This window comes from Astatotilapia calliptera, chromosome 13 (assembly GCF_964374335.1).
Source record: "Astatotilapia calliptera chromosome 13, fAstCal68.1, whole genome shotgun sequence".
Lineage (NCBI taxonomy): Eukaryota > Metazoa > Chordata > Actinopteri > Cichliformes > Cichlidae > Astatotilapia > Astatotilapia calliptera.
In genome coordinates this window covers 26,306,222-26,323,991 of record NC_137434.1, presented here as the reverse complement: position 1 = coordinate 26,323,991, position 17,770 = coordinate 26,306,222, and the positions used below count along the sequence as shown (strand labels likewise).

The following is a 17,770-nucleotide window of genomic DNA, read 5'->3' as shown; positions in this document are numbered from 1 at the left end:
GCTGGGACAGCAAGAATGCTTAGTAAGGGCCATGATAAGAGCCAGAGATCATCAGCCTGGTCACTCTAATGTCAACTGTTTTGTCCTTTATTTATTAGTTTAACCAGCAACAAAAAAAGACTTTTCAGATTTCCTTTTTCTTCTGAAAGAGCACCTTAATAGGCAACTGCAGCTCAATCACACATTTCACACATAGGACAATAAAAGGATCAAAATAGAAACACCAAAACTTAAGGAACATAAAACTTTAAAAATGTGCGATGGATTCAGATGATTCAACAAACGTTTTTTCAACCAACAAAGATAATAACGGGCATAAGATCTGATGACAAAAACAGGAAACTGCAAAGTAAGTCATTTTTTGTGTGTGTGAACTGAACTCAGCAGCAGTGTGATGCATGCATTTCAGTGTGAATCTTCTGTTTGTGGGTTAGCAGATTCTTTAACCTACATTTAGAGGTTTACACCTTTAACAGAACAACTGCAGCTCATGCAGATGCAGAGTAGAAATTAATGAATATTGACCTGTATGTTGCTGTCCTAGATCTAAATAAAACATGTAGCAGCTTACTCAGATTTCTCAAACCTTGAGCTTCTGTGAGGGGACCTTCCACACTGTACTTGACTGTACTTTTTTTTTTTGTCCCGGACAAGAAGAGACATGCAATGCAAAGGCATTTGCATGCTACTGCAAATGAAACTGAATGACGAATAATAATGCAAAAAGGGGAAAAGTATCCCAAGCAAAAACTTTCAGTGTGTTGAAAGAGCTCTTAGTGTGAGTGGGTTTGTTTGTTTTTTATTGCTGGGGTTTGATATGGAAGTAATGACACATTAACACTTTTAGCTAGTGTTAAACCTGAGGTCATAGCTTTGCTTCTTGCAAGAGTTACCGCAGATGTGCCGGAGGCAGTGAAGCAGGACAAGGACTCACAAAACACATAGAAAGGTTTACTCAGCTCTCTTGAAGTTACATGGCACACATTTTATTAAGGTGAGACAATTCAGCCAAAAGTGTGCTTACTTTGTCCTTTAATTAAAGGACAACTATGAGTCAAGTTCGACAGAGCCAGGCTTTCTTTGCATCTTTCTTTATTTTCTTTGCTGGCTTTGACAAACCCCCAAACCCCAGTCATAGATGACTGATATTACAAAGGAGGCTCTCAACGTTCTCTGTTAACTCAGACTACCTGCTTCAGGCTCACATTAGAGCACGTGTCAAACTCCAGGCCTCGAGGGCCGGAGTCCTGCATGTTTTAGATGTGTCCTTGATCCAACACAGCTGATTTAAATGGCTAAATTACCTCCTCAACATGTCTTGAAGTTGTCCAGAAGCTTGGTAATGAGCTAATCATTTGATTCAGGTGTGTTGACCCAGAGTGAGATCTAAAACCTGCAGGACACCAGCCCTCGAGGCCTGGAGTTCGACACCCCTGCATTAGAGGGAGCATTTGACTCATCTTCTGTACTAGAGATGGACCGATCCGATATTACGTATCGGTATCGGTCTGATACTGACCTAAATTACTGGATCGGATATCGGAGAGAAATAAAAAATGTAATCCGATCCGAAGTATCACAAAATCAATAAATAAATAGAGCGGCTGTTGTCTGCGAGACCTGTCGGCAGTCTGTTGGAGCGTTTGGAGCCTCGCTACATGCTTCCTAACCGCGGCATTTCATCTCGGCGAAAACTATCTCAGAGAAGTAAAGCAAGTGTGTAAGTTCATCCCTGAATGTTTGCATAGTATTGCCACGTTAAGCAACCACTGATATATTGAGCCACAGCTGGACTGGCCATCGGAGTTCCATATTGAGGTGAAAAGGAAGTACTTCAGCTAGAATTAAAAAGTAGACACAAAGCTGGAGTCTTTGCTGCGCAGTTGCATCTACTTCTTTCATTCACTCCCTCTCCTGTTATTACCTCAAACATGAAACTGATCAATGATCAGCTGATCACCCAGCAGCACGTTTAAGCTTGATCAGCTGTTGTTAGAATTTATTTAATATTACTTTCTAGTATCAGATGATGTTTGCTGGAGCCACAGCTGTTAAAGCTGCTGGTCATGATATCCGTTTGGATATGTGGTGAGAGGGAAACGTGAAGATGAAACCAGGAGATGTCCTTACTGAATCATCAGAGCTGAACAGGTGATGGAGAAACAGGTTTACCTTTTAGGTGACATGAATGAGTTGAAGGGAAGTTATGAAGGGAAGTTATGAACTGTTTCTGAGAGACAAATAACACCAGTATCCTTTGTAGTTGACGGCTGGTAACTGTGCAGGGTTCTGTTGCAAAGTTCTTTCGCAAAGTTCTGTCGGGGGCCAGGTTTCTTTGTTATGTCATTTAAAAACTTTGAATAAGTAATTATCTGAATCTTACAACAAAAGTGGTCATCTGATTAAATGTATAGAAATCCATTATTGTATATAGTAACGAAAAAGTCTAATATACCCTAGTAAGCTATAGTACTTTTTCCTTTGGGAAGGTACCATCTGTGCAGTCTGCAATTCTGTTAAAGAAAGATGTTGAATCTATTTAAATATTGTAGAAAAATAATTGATTTCTGTGCATTTGTTTTACAATTGCATTAAATTAAAGTTGATTACATCGATTAAGGGCAGGGGGTGGTTCCCTAATAAAGTACTCTTTAAAATACCAGAATAGGGAGGATGGTGTAGGTTTAAATTTATTAGATTGATCAGTGTTGCTGAACTATGACATGTTTTGGGTAGAGTGTATTTTTTGCATACAGGTATAACAGAATAGCTTCAGCCTCTTGTTTTTTAAAACTTGAGTATGAACTTATACAAAATACAGCAAGATATTTATAAAAAAAAACTGTTTTATTGATTACAAAATACGCTATATCGGATTCATATCGGTATCGGCAGATATCCAAATTTATGATATCGGAATCGGTATAGGACATTAAAAAGTGGTATCATGCCATCTCTATTCTGTACAAAATCTTCTCAAATCAGAGAAACATATGATCGAAATCTCCAAAAGATTATAAAAAATAGAGATTAAAAAACCTTTGGTTCTGCAAGTTTCCTTTTACAGCTCAGACAGAACACTCCCCAGTTTCACATACCGCAACCTGTCGGTCAGGTACTCCGTAAGACATGACATTTCCAGGAACCTCTTCCTCAGTAGAGCAGTAAGCTCTCTGCAGCATTTAGATGACTGCATCATCCATGCCCAGATTTGGTCTGTATGCAAACTGCAGATGGTCAACACACATTTCCATCTGTGGTCTAGTCTTTACAGAACTTTTATTACATTTAATGGTAAGGCATTGTTGTGTGAATACAGACCTGCTATGCGTCACATTGGTTTCATTTCATCAACATCTTCGCCACACAACTTCCTTTTCTGGCCCACATCTAACTCAGCCAACACAGCAGAGGCTGGCACAATGAGAGCCAACTGCTGAGGTAGATTAAATGGTAAAAATGGTAAATGGCCTGCATTTGTATAGCGCTTTTCTAGTCCCTAAGGACCCCAAAGCGCTTCACACTACATTCAGTCATTCACACACAGGCGATGGCAAGCTACATTGTAGCCACAGCTGCCCTGGGGCGCACTAACAGAGGCGAGGCTGCCGGACACTGGCGCCACCGGGCCCTCTGACCACCACCAGTAGGCAAACATGGGGTTAGTATCTTGCCCAAGGATATTTGGCATGCAGCCAGGAGGCAGCCTGGGATCGAACCACTGACCTTCTGATTAGTGGCTGACCTGCTCTGCCACCTGAGCTACAGCCACCCAAGATTAAGGAAACTACCGCATTTGTTTTAAAGCTGAAACAATTAAAAATGTAAATAATAATGTATAAACAGATAGAGCAGGTAGTTACATATGTCATAGTTAGGGCTGGATCAGATGACCCAGAATCCTCTCTTAGTTACGCTGGAATTGTCAGGCGCAGTGGCCCGTGGAAATGGAATGAACTCAAGTGCAGATTCAAACCCGGAGGCCAGGGGTGAAGTGTAACGAAACGAGATTTTATTTTACAATGTTCAAAAGCTAACAGAAAGTGCAGACTAGAATCAATGAACATAAACTAGATGTCTGAGGCGAGAGAAAATACTGTGATAATAACTAGATGGCAGGGATATGGAGTGCAGGTACTGGGCAGGGGAAACTGTGACGGGCCAGGGCACTGAAACAGAGGAGAGAGCAGTCAGGGGAATCCCACAGAAGGTTGCGAGTGAGTCTTAGGATAGTGCACTGATCTTTCTTACAAACTTGCAGGTGAGGGTTGCGTGGAGAGGGGAGGCAGGAGAGGTCCAGGTGGGTGCTGCATGCAATGCAGGGAGGCAGGCAGGAAAGAGTGGCAGCTCCGACACGGAGAGTGATTTCCGGCGGCAGCAAACTGGTATCCAGGAGAGCTTGGTAGGTGGGGTTCCGAGGCTGACGAGAAAAACAGAGATACGATTAATACGTATGATGAGTCACCAATGAATTGACGTGAGGCCGAGAACTGACTAAAGTTGGCAGATAATCTGGCGACGACCAGTTGAGTGCGCCGGTCATAAATACTGCTGGTATGATTGCCATCAGGTGAGGAACAACAAAGACTCCACCCAGTGGGGAGGAGCTGATGCTGTGGAAAACCACCCAGACCACGACAGGAATAGGTCTAGGCTGCTGAGGGCTTCCCATGATATACTTATAGTAGTGTTTCTTCTTCACTCACTATGTGTTTATATACTTCTTTGCATTTAATCATTAGTTATTCTTAATCTCCGGCTCTCTTCCACAGCGTGTCTTGCTCCCTCCCCTCTCCCCAATGGATCAAGGCAGGAGGTCGCCCCTCCCTGAGACTGGTTCTGTCATTTGCATCGTTGCACAAAATACTTTTATAACCAGAAAGTTTGTAAACCTTTAAAACCTGATCGTCCTAAAGTAAATTTTCATTATTCAACAAAATAGCTTTTAAACCTCTGTTCAGCAGTGAGAGAGAGAGAGACAAAGGCCTCCCTGTAGCTGAAGGAGAGCAAGAGAGTAACAGGCAGAGTGGAATAAAGAGCCTCTTCCATCATGCTGGTTACAGAGCAGGAAACGAGGGATTTGTTTTCCCTTTTTTGGCTATTGCAGTAGCTTCTCCGAACAAGTGGGGTCAGATACAAACATTTAATCTTCTCAGTTTGCTCATGCTTTCTCCTCTCTGTGTTTCATATAAACTTTTGCTCTGAGCTGCTTTTGTTTACATTTTTTGAATTTATTTTCATCCACGAACAGCTCTCACAAGCCTCTAAAGTTTAGAGGTTGACAGCGCTCAGTCTTTTTTCTTCTTTCTTATTAACAAAGTTCTCTCTCTGTTGATGAAGCTCAAATGTTGTTTCATCAAATGTTTAAAGATTATATGATATACTGTTCCCCGGGGAGAAAAAAAAAGATAAAGTCCAGCCATTAATTGATCCAATTTTTTATGGTTTTGACTTATGCAGAGCATATATACATATATTCATATACTGATTCTTGTTGAGGAGCCAAAAAAGACAGTTGCTCTAGCATATTTGACTTTTGGCTTCCCATTGTCTGCATGACCATGAAGTTCATAAGAATTAGCCCTGCCTCCGGCATCCTGCATTTGAGTCTGCTTCCTGAGGAAACTACGACACTGCTATTTCAGTGCTGGGAGGAGTCGCTGGGAGAGATTCAAGACACGGCTGTAAAGATCACATCTTTCAGGTGGAGTATGAACACCTTAGTGTTCCCCCAGAAGTGCTGGAGGAAAAAGTGAAGTCAATGCTTAGGCTACGTCCACACTAGCCCGGATAGATTTGAAAACGGCGTTTTTGTCCAAAAACGCTCGCGTCCACACTAGCGTTTTCGGTCGTTTTTACACAGTTGCGCATCCACATTGAAATGGCCGAAAACGCTTACGTTTCAGTACTGCTCATGCGTGAAACGCAAGAAGATTCGATCTGCCTCATTTCTGTCTGCCGCCTATTTACTTTCCTATTTACTAACCTGACCATTTTTATGATATTGTTGCCTTTTGGTGCAGTTTAATGTGATTATCTGATAAACAAAGGGGTTATTGTGCAGTTAAAAAATCCACCCAGGAAGTTTTGTGTGTCATATGAGAAATTTGTTTGGACTCAAAGTACAGACTCAGCACACCACCAGCAGTTCTAACATGGTTATTGAACAGGGAAATTGATTGGCCTGTGAACAGATGACTTGAAACCATGTTTGTGACACAGAGCAGGCAACTAGGAACCAGACAGAAAAACTGAATAAATACTTATTTATTCAGTTTTTCGAGATACAAGAACACAAGCTTAAGATGTTTACCACATTGGTTGGTGTAGCGCTCTGAGAGGAATCCACAGCATTATCCAGCCACTAAATAGGCAAGCTTAATGAGAAAACTAGACAAAGGCATGCAAGGATATGCGTGTGAAATGGTTCCACCCATAGGCGCTTAAACAAAACCAGCCCACAGTTCCACCTTAAGTCAGCATTTAAGGTTATTAACTCAAAATTTTAACTTAATAATTCAAAGTTTCCAATTGTTTCCGATTTATCAACATGATTCATTTTGAGATAATAACCTAAAACCTTTACTTACACAAGGCAAAGATGGAAACATGCTTCCATAGCTTGGTTTCTTGAACTCTATCTAAAAAAAAAAACTATAACTTTTATCATAATGCAGATTGATTGTGTCCACTGTTGTACAGTCTCTAAGAATCTCATTATATTCAATGTGTTTGAGGTTTTAATAGCGCCACCTTCTCAGAAACATGAATTTTCTGGGATCATCATTTGCAGCTACTTGTTGCCTTCTCTGGACTTTCTGTGAAAACTGATACTGTGAACTTGAAGTTTGAGGATGACACTTTTAGACACACCCAGAAAAAACTCTGATAAGAGAGAGAGAGGAAGTCGTCCATTAGAGGCCAGCTTCTGATTCATCATCCTTTGTACACAAATGTGCTACTGAGTACAGATGTATGTATCTGCACAGAGAATCTGAATGTGTGCGTGCTTAGTTTTTGCCTGCAGCTCTGTTGTATTTGCAGCTCGTGACAACGGAAACCTTGATGTTGCTCAAGCAGTGTTTCCTGCTGTGGTCCAGCCATACTGCTCTTCTCATCTCTTTCTCTAATCTCTAAAACACAATCTGACTCTTCTGTTCCTGCTCCGAGTAGACCGCCTGGCTTCTTGTTGTGCATCGCTGGCGGAGCCACAAAGTCTGGTCTGATGCAAACTGGACGTTTATTAGCCAGCTACATACAGTACGTCTATGGTGCCTGGTTTATGTCATCGTCTATTCAGTGACCATTAGAAAGGCTATTATTAGATTAATAGATGAGCTGTTATTCCCTGTATTTTTAAACTGAGTTGACCTTCATCTTTTAAGTCACATTTAGTGACAAAAAATTATATTTCCTGTTCTAACTAGCACAGGCTAAGTTTGAATGTTCTATGCTTAAGTTAAAGATCCAGGTTTCAATGCTGCCTCATTCTCTGAAGGTTAATGTGATCTTACTTTGAGCTGAAGATCTGCATGTACATAACACAAATGAGTGCATTAGCAACAGAGTACTCAAAAGAAAACCACAAAAGATAACTTTGAAAGGAACACTCAAAACACTCTTTCATTTTCAGCCCAATGTGTAGGATGCTGGCATGTACCCTAGTTAAGATCATCCCATACACACTTAAAGATGTAAAAATTATCCTTCCGGGGCTTCCGGTGTGACGGTAAGTACAGAGCTCCCGCAAGCCAACTGGATAAAATCCGGTAAAACACGAATTAAAGTGTGAGACAAAACGACTTTGGAAGATGAGCGGAGGGACAACAAAAGCAAAGAATAAAAAAACTACGGACACCCAAAGTAAAGACATAAAACACCCGAATAACAAGGACAAGCTAACTTTTCAGCACCCGAAGCTAATATGGCCACGTTCCAAAACGGACTGGATTGTATTAGCAAGAAAATTCAATCCCTCCAAAAAGAATTGAAATCAGACTTCAAGACATTCAAAGAAGAAATTACCGGCCAAATGAAACACGAACTTTCCAAATTCAAAGAAGACATCGACCAGAAGTTTAAGAACATAACTGCAGAACTTAAAGAACAAGAAGGGAAATTAGAAGCTGCGCTGACCCGCACGGAAGAAATAGAGAAGTGGAGCTATGAGGCCAATCAAACCCTGACAGAACTAATGAGAGAACAAAAATCGATGATGACCAAATTGGATGACTTGGAACTACGATCGAGACGTAACAATATGCAGATCTACGGAATACAAGAGGGAGCTGAATCTAAAGCAGAATCGCTGGCCCAGTTTCTGGAAGTTTGGCTCAGAGAGGAGCTCAATGTTAATATCAACCTCCAGATTCAATGCGCGCACCGAGCGTTAACCTCGAAACCTGCAGCGGGTCTCCCCCCGAGGTCAGTCGTTGTCAATTTCCAACAATTCACAACCAAAGAGATGATACTTAAAAAGGCATGGGAAAAGAAAATAGTCACTCTGGACCGAAACAGGGTTTATTTTGACCATGACTACTCGGCGAGAATGGTGCAAGAACGCAAAGCATACGTGAACATCAAAAAGATATTAAAGAAAGAAGGCATCCATTTTCAGACTCCTCTCAGCAAGATGCAAATCCACTGGCCAAACGGAGTGAAAACCTACGGCAACACAGAGCAGGCTGCTAGTGACCTGCAAGAGAGAGGATACAATGTGGAAAAAGGGATAAACAGCCGGGAGAGAGAGCACCGAAGGACGTCCGTCAACCGGGGCAGCAACATGGACACCAGTGCTGGGGTGGCTAGCAGGGGAGTTCGAGAGAGACTTCAAGAATTTCAGCATAGCAATAACAATGCATGAGAGGGGTATATGGAGACGTATGACGACAAGATGGATTTAAGGTGTGTCTGGTAGGATTATGTGGAAACACAAAGTTGGCTATGGATGGACTGTACATAATAACAAGGACTAGTATGAGTGTGACAATCTTTCATGAGTCATATCTCATTACTGGCGGGGGGCCCTTTCAATACGGGAGATATACCCCCCAAAAACAAAAAGAGGAACAACAGGTGGGGAAGGTGGTTGGTACCTCTTTACTGAAGTCCTCTTATTTGTACATAAAACTTCATTTAGTTTGAGTCCAAGTACTTGCTGTACTGAGCCATGTACTGACTAGAAAAGTGGCTTCACTGGCTTTTCACTGGAACTTGGACCTTTGACTATAAAAACTCAATCGCAAAATCTTGTGACATTACCAATAAGTTCGATGTGTCACATGGCCCTCTTCCTATGGAAAAAACAAAAGTTGTATCCAAGATGGCCGACTTCTAAATGGCCACCATGGTCACCACCTATCTTGAGGAGTTTGCCCCCTCACATATACTAATGCGCCACAAACAGGACTTTAATATCACCAACCATTCCCATGTTATTACGGTGTATCCACATAAATGGCCCACCCTGTAGAATAAATGAAAATCAGCATTGTCAAAAAAGAGCCTGATTAAACAAAGAGGATTTAACTGCAGAGTTAGCTGAAAAAAATCTGGAAAAAAAAGACTGAAAATCAAATAAATTAAGCAAAATGAATAAATATATTAATTTCATTCATGAAAATCAGACCACAGCTTCTGTTGTGGGTAATTCAAGCTTCCCTTGTGCTTACAGGAAGACCAAAGCCAACAAAGGAAGTGAGCACAGGAGTGCAGCACTGTCGAAACACATTTGCACATTTACTGTAATTTCAATTTCGTTTCTTAGCAAAGGTGAAATTTAAAGAAAACTGAAACAAACCTCTAGACTAAAGGTTTCTCACATCACTGCTTCTCGGGGTGAGTCCCTTTTTCATTTAAAAGTTTGGCTGTTCACCTGAAAACTATTTTCTCTGGCATGCTGGTGTTTTCCCTTTTCCTGAGAAAAATGCCAGAAATGTTTCACTAAAGCCTTTGAAGGTTATTGTTCTTTCAGCGTGTACACCAGAGAGCACAGGTCAAATCTTTTTAACACAAAGCTTCATTTAGTTTGAGTCCAAGTACTTGCTGTACTGAGCCATGTACTGACTAGAAAAGTGGCTTCACTGGCTTTTTACTGGAACTTGGACCTTGGACTATACTGGACTTGTAGAAGGTCATTCTGGAGGGTAGAAATGGTACCTTATGGCCAAATCTAATTCAGAATTAATCAAGCAGCTCATTGGGACCCACAGTTAAAATGATACTTGTATATATACTGTATACCCATACATACCCCCATGATCCAGAGATTCGGGCATGGTGTCTGGCCAGAGCTCATCTACGTAATATGTGGATGTCCTCCAAACTAAATAGGAAAGAGACCACCCACCTTGTTATCAGCATTCAGCTCAAAAACCTGCATCTTTGATAGTACGGAAGTGCATTGGTGCTTATGGAATTGATAGCTTGCACATCTAGACAAATGCAGAAATGTATAAATAGCTTTTAGAGCAACATCCTCCCCCATCCAGACAATGTTTTTTCTTAGGGAAATCATTGGATTATTCAGGAAAACTATGCTAAACTACAGCGCAGCTATTAAAAAAAGTATGGCTTCTAAGTAGAAGAGAAGCAGGAACGGGATAATATTGCTGGGTTCCCGGACGTTTACAACAATGATCACGTGCGTACCGAACTGTGGAGTGGAATCAGTTCAGATTTTGGATCAACCATGATCCGTTGCACCACTAATTTTTACTAACTTGTGTTTAACACCAACCTACCAGAGGGTCTGCAGATGAAAATTAGCCCAAGGCTAATCTGGCATATTTACATTTGTTAAAATGTTCATTAATATGTATTGCCCCTCTTTCTAAATAAAATAAAATAAATAAATAAAAGTAAAAGAATCTACACTTTTTTTTCTAAAAGTCTGGCAAAGACCTGTTGAAATGCTTTTAAGGGCAGTCTCCAGTTACAATGACAGAAGTAAAAATTGATGACTGGAGCAGCTGATCACGTGGGTTTGTGGGTTTCTGCACGGCATCCTAAAACTAACTTCTTTAAACTTCTTCCTCCTTCTGTTTGTATGACATGTAAAGTGAAATATCTTAAGCCATGTATCGGTTCTGGCATATACAGTAGCTCATGAGAATTGGCTCTTCAGTAAATTAGAAATAATGCATGCTTGTGCTAAACTATTGTTTGGTCTTTAGTACTCTTGGCAAAATGATACTTGGAGATGGTAGATGTTGACATGCTGACAATAGGTCACTCTAGCCGATTGCTAGGTGGTTGCTAGGCCAGGCAATGTGATATCTGATAAGAGCCACAAGGGCCTAAGATGTACCTCCTGTATCAGGCATAGGCAGCCTTCAACATTAAAAGCCATTTTAGCCCCTCCTACCAAAAGAGAGACAGTACCACACACGTGGTGGTGACAGATGGCTTGTTTTGTTTGTGTGTGTGTGTGTGTGGGGGGGGGGGGGGGGGGGGGGTGTCTTTTTCAAAGCTTGTGAGAGCCTCAGTTTGACAACCTGGGGAAGACTCACTGTTGTCCAGGTCATGCGCGGCTCAGCTGGCTTGAGTTTTCACGCACATCTTCAACCTTTCCCTCTCTCTGTCTGTAGTCCCAGCCTGCTTCAAAATGGCCACCATCGTCCCTGTACCCAAATCCTCCACCATCTCCTCATTGAACGACTGGCGACCTGTAGCCCTGACCCCCATCGTAAGCAAATGCTTCGAGAAGCTGGTCAGGGACTTCATCTGCTCTGCACTACCCGACTCACTGGACCCTCTACAGTTTGCATACCGCCACAACAGGTCCACTGATGATGCCATAGCCCTGACACTACACACTGCCCTGTCACACCTGGAGAAGAGAGACACGTATGTGAGGATGCTGTTTGTAGATTACAGCTCAGCATTCAATACCATCGTTCCCTCGAAGCTGGACAGGAAACTGCAGGATCTAGGACTGAGCAGCTCCCTCTGCAGCTGGATCCTTAGCTTCCTGTCTGACAGACGCCAGGTGGTCAGACTGGGCAGCATCACCTCATCCCCCATCACACTGAACACTGGTGCTCCACAGGGGTGTGTACTGAGCCCTCTCCTGTACTCACTCTACACCTACGACTGCACAGCCACTAACAGCTCCAACATCATTGTGAAGTTTGCGGACGACACTACAGTGGTGGGTCTTATCACCAACGGTGATGAGACGGCTTACAGGGAGGAGGTCAGCGCCCTGACCCACTGGTGTCAAGACAACCATCTCACCCTCAACGTTGCAAAGACAAAGGAGTTGATAGTGGACTTCCGGAGGTGCAGAGAAGTACACACCCCCATCACCATCAACGGCGCTGCTGTGGAGAGAGTGAGCAGCTTCCGGTTCCTTGGCGTACACCTGGCTGAGGATCTTACGTGGTCAGTACACACAAACAAAACAGTGAAGAAGGCGCAGCAGCGCCTCTTCTTTCTCAGGAGACTGAAAAGATTCGGCATGAGCCCCCGCATCCTCAGGACCTTCTATCGCTGTGCCATTGAGAGCATCCTCACTGGATGCATCACCACCTGGTATGGCAACAGCACCGCCTACAACTGCAAAGCTCTCCAGCGAGTAGTACGGTGCTCTGAACGGATAATTGGAGGTGAGCTTCCCTCCCTCCAAGACATCTACAGGAAGCGGTGCCTGAGGAAAGCGGGGAGGATCATCAAGGACTCCAGTCACCCCAGCCATAAACTGTTCAGACTGCTTCCATCAGGAAGGAGGTTCTGCAGCATCCGGTCCCGTACCAGCAGACTGAGAGACAGCTTTTTCCACCAGGCCATCAGACTGCTGAACACGTCATAGACACCTCAGCTTCACTACTGGAACTTCAACATTATGCACTCCACACTGTATATAAATGCCACTTGTTTTGCACATATTCAACTCTGTATATTTTATATATTTTATTATTTTTTTTTTTTTTTTTTTTTACTATTTAATTTGTAAAAATGTGTATACACACACACACACACACACACACACGTAGGAAAATATTTAGTATACACATCCAGAAATGCATACACTATTATATATTGTACATATATTTATTAGTTTCAGGTTGGCCATTCTTGTATTTTGCTCGTTTGTGTTGTTGTGTTTGCACATCTCTGTTGCTTGTGGGGCTCGCACACAAGAATTTCACTCGCATGTGCTGTGCCAGTGTGCCTGCACATGTGATGTGACAATAAAAAGTGATTTGATTTGATTTGACTATCATACCTAATTGTTTGCCAAGAACTGTAGTATATTGATTGAAGCGATGTAGAGACACTTTCAGGTACTATTGTCTCCTTAATATGAAGGCACTCCTGAACCTGAGACGATGTACTTCATGTTGCTGTCTTCTTACAAACTTTATGCCAGCCTCCTTTTCCATCAGGACTTTGCACCTGCACAGTGCCAAGCCTACTACCAAATAATCTGCTGAACATTTTGTTACTGTGCGTTACTTGTCATGATCCTGGGTCAGTGACCCAGCGATTAGATTCTATTGTTATTATTTTCTAGTTTATTCTGATTTTGTATTTGTTCTTTGGTTCTCGTGTTTTATTTTTTCCTACCTGTGTCTAACGCCCTGTGCTCTGTTTGTGTCCCCGAGTTTTGTGTTGTAAAACAGTCTGTGAGTTTCCTGTTTTACTTTGAAGGTTTGTGTCTCTTCGTGTCTAATTAGGTTCAGCTGTTTTCCCCTCTGGTGTGTCATTCCCTGATTACTTTGTGTGTATTTATAGTGTGCGTCTGCCATTGTTCCTCGTCACGTCGTCTGTGTAACCTGGTGTGGATCCTTTTTCTCACCACACCACATGACTGCTGCCCCAGCCGTGACATTACTGGCAGTTGAACACCACAGATTCAGCAGTGTTATTGAAGGTGACAAGAAACGGATTGAGACGAGTTAAGGAGCTCATCTTCTATAACTGACCACTGAAAATAATCGATGTAATCCACCATCTAACAGCCACCTGAAGTGTTGAGGTTCCCTTCCCAGACATTTCAACCCCCACTTACGGCTTCTTTCATGTGATCTCATCAGCTCACATGATATTCGAGTGGGACAATTTCATACAGAAGCTTTGACCCCAAGGGTAAAGACATGCCTACTTTTTTATATTTTTGTCACACCTTGGCTCATGTGATGACTCACTTTCCCTTAATGGGTCAATGAACCCATGCATCACCTCTGAGAACCCACTGGGGTTAAATACCTGAGGGAATTTCCATCAGTAGTTTCAGAACTGAAGAAGCCTGTTAAATGAAAGGTGAAATGAACCAAAAGTCCAGCTGCCTTTTTCAAGTATTCAAGACAATCTCTGTAAGACTCTACTAAAAGAGATTCTAGTAATTTGATACAGGATTTCTGACTTTCATCAGCTATAAACCATATTCATCATAAATGAACTAAAAGGATTGAAATAGTCTCCTTTACAGGCGATAAGTATCTTAAACATTGAGACCTGAGTCTCATACTAAAAGCCTTTAAAGTTGCTTAAATTTAGCATTTTAACCATATTGAAGCTCCCTTGAAGTTGCTAGTTTGAACCAGTTGTGGAGAAACTGCACTTTTTCTGCAGTCAAAACATCTGCTTACTAGTTTCCCCATGTAGGCCATGTTTAGGCATACCTACTCGGGCTCTGTGTGGTATAAATATGGATTTGCCGTTCACCCACACCTACCCAGCTGGGGTCCTTCAAGTTTTTTGCTGGCATATTTATAGAAGGGAAATGCAGCTATACTGTGGAGAAGGTGAAACCACTGAACATGTTGTTGCACTGTCATGTGAGGTTGAGAGAAGGTGACTGGTTCAAATCGCAATTAAAAGTGAAATGCAATTTTATTGATGTACTGCAAAATAAATTCCAGAAGTAAGAGCTGTGGTGCCATTTTCCAATTTCCATTCTCTTCAACTTATCCTTTTCAGGGTTGCGGCTGGGGCTGGAGCCTATCCCAACTATCTTAGGGCGTGAGGCAGGTTGCACCCTGGACAGGTCACAGAGGCTAACACAGAGAGACAATTAACCTAACCCGACTAACTGCATGTCTTTGGACTGCTAATTTGTCTAATCATAATTTATGTACATGGTCACTATGGGCCCCCCCACCCCACTGTAGTCTGCCCCACTGGGGCCCAGTTGGAACCTTTCGGCTCTAAACTCCAGTGGACCATCTGTCTGTGGTCTCCAGTGCTCCCACAGACCCCAAGGAGGCCTATTTGCTGTGTAACCGTTCAAGCCTTGTCCACTGCATGTTTGACTAACTTCTTTAGCCCTTTAGAAATGAAACCAGAGTTTTATTGTAAGACACAATTGTGTTCTGAGTGGCAACTGAAGAGTAAGGTTTCATTTTCCCCTCCCACAGATTCTCGTGTTCATATTTTTAGGGAAAGTGAAACTCTAGTGACACAGACTTGATCTAGTGTGCCGTGTCAGCCACGTCTAACTGTTCAGATGTCTCACGAGAAAAGGGTGTAACCGGTTTGCTTTATTGGGTTACTCCCTTGTGAGCCCGTATCACAGGCAACAGCAGCAGACTGCAGTACAGTACACACATGAAGACACTCAGCTCAGTCTGTTTAATTTGGTAAATAAAGGGTTTTGTTTGCATAAAATGTGGCTTTGTCAAAATCCTGACTTAAATGGGATACAGAAAATAAGCTTATGGATTTGCTAACTGGCCACTTTATCATGGCTACTTTACCAGTACCTGGTTGCACATCCTTTTGCCTTCAGAGCTGCCTTAATTTCTTGTGGCATAGATTTAACAAGGTGCCAGAAGTGTTTCTCAGATTTTGGTCCATCCTGATGTGAAAGCATCACATGGCTGCTGCAGATTTGCCAACTGGCATCAGTGATGTGAATCTCTTGTTCCACCACATCCTAAAGGTGCTCTATTGGAATGATATCCGGTGACTATGGAGGCCATGAGTATGTTAATAATAATAATGGATTGCATTTATATAGTGCTTTTCGAGACCCTCAAAGCGCTTTACAATTCCACTATTCATTCTGTCACAGACCTGGGTCTAAAGGACCCACGGTCTTTGAATAAGTATGGACATGTGTATTTTTGGTGCTGCTGTCCTCTGTTTCCTTATGTTTGTGTATAGGTGGGTGTGTGGGTGTGGCAGAGCACCTGTTCTTCACCCCTGGTGGGCGTGGCAGACAGGAGCCTGGCCACACCTGAGGAGAAGAAGCGCACGTACCTGAAGCTGATCAAGCCTCGTCGGGGAGCTATTTAACAGTTTGGCTGAGCGCTCCTCAGTGCTGGATTGTTGCGTAGGACTCCACGTCAGTGTCTTGACTTAGGTTTAAATCAGTGTGTGCATACCTGCAAGAGCATGTTTCTTGACAGCTGCCTCTGGTATTCTTTCACCTAGGAGGAGCGTGGAAACAGGAGGGCAGTAAGCACGGGGATTGCGAAAACACGGGAGCGGAGAGCACAAAGACACGGATTTTGGGAGAAGACTGCACGGGAGTCAAGGGAGCACACGGGGATTTATTGTTATTTTCCTGCACTGTAAATAAAGACACCGTTGCAGTGAAGTGTCCTGCGTCCTATCTCCCCCACAGTCTGCCATGCAGACCGTGACACATTCACTCTCACATTCACACACTGGTGGAGGCACAGCTGTGGGGCAGACTGACAGAAGCGAGGCTGCCATATCGCACCATCTGTCAGTCTATTGGCCAACACCAATAGGCGGCAGGTGAAGTGTCTTGCCCAACGACACAACGACCGAGACTGTCCAAGCCGGGGCTCGAACCGGCAACCTTCCGATTACAAGACGAACTGCCAACTCCTGAGCCACGATCACCCTGTTGAATGTTGAATGCATTATGTTAAAAAAAAGTTTTAGGTGATTTGAGCATTGTGATATGGCACATTGTCCTGCTGGAGGCTTCCATCAGAACTCATGCTCCAGTTAGTCCCCAGTGTTTATATAGTTGCGTCTTTTCTGCTCTCTCGGCCCATGTATTCCCCATGCGTGCCCTGCCTCAATTGTTTTGTTTTTTTGTTGTTGTTGTTGTTTTTGTGGGGGGGTGTTCACTTTGTCCTTGTCCTACATTTAGAGTATCTTCTACACCACCGCATAGAAGCAGCACTGGGGCATTCACATGAAGTTTTTTAATAAAAGAATAAAATCTAGAGATTTCAAACTAAAGGCAAATGTCCCTTGCAGGAAGCTGCATCCTCTTTTCTCTACCCACTGAATTGCTCTCTGCTGTTTTCCTCTATTACCCAATTACATAATCATGCAATCCTGTGGCTGCTGTCCATGCTTAGCAACTAATTTCCAGGCAACGCATGGAAATGAAACAGAGCAATAAACTCCAATTTCATGCAGTATAATTTCATAATACCAAATTATGATCAATAATGGAGCACTGAAATGGCTTGGTGCACAGTAAAAAAAAAAAAAAAGGTAATCTTTTCCTCCATGTTGTTACAATAACAACGTGTGCATTTTCTTTCTTCAAATTACTTTACCTCCTGCTCTGTCACTAGCATGGATAATCTGATAATACTTAATTTTAAAATGGTTCATTGTTACCTAGCAGACAACACAACCTTTAAATACACATGTCCGAAAGCTGCTCTGGTTTTTAATGTATCCATTTCCCCAGTCTTGGTTTTTCAAGTGCATTCCAAAAACATACGTGATGACTCTAGTGGAGAGATAATTGCAGAGGTTCAGGAGAGTGGGGAGACCACAGATACAAACAGTGATGTTCAGCACGGTTGTTTGGTAGGTGGTGTCTCAGGAA

At 42.6% G+C, this 17,770-nt stretch overlaps 2 long non-coding RNA genes across 2 annotated transcripts; one reads left to right on the top strand and one right to left on the bottom strand.

Moving 5' to 3' along the window:
• Window positions 1–3,990: 3,990 nt before the first annotated feature.
• On the bottom strand, window positions 3,991–4,637 carry LOC145419555 (uncharacterized). The gene is made up of 2 exons (XR_013900843.1): window positions 4,252–4,637; window positions 3,991–4,169 (listed from the first exon to the last, which is right to left on the bottom strand). It is a non-coding gene; the product is annotated as an uncharacterized LOC145419555 (long non-coding RNA).
• An 11,473-nt stretch (window positions 4,638–16,110) lies between these two features.
• Window positions 16,111–17,172, top strand: LOC145419651 (uncharacterized). The gene is made up of 2 exons (XR_013900967.1): window positions 16,111–16,291; window positions 16,381–17,172. It is a non-coding gene; the product is annotated as an uncharacterized LOC145419651 (long non-coding RNA).
• Window positions 17,173–17,770: the final 598 nt, after the last annotated feature.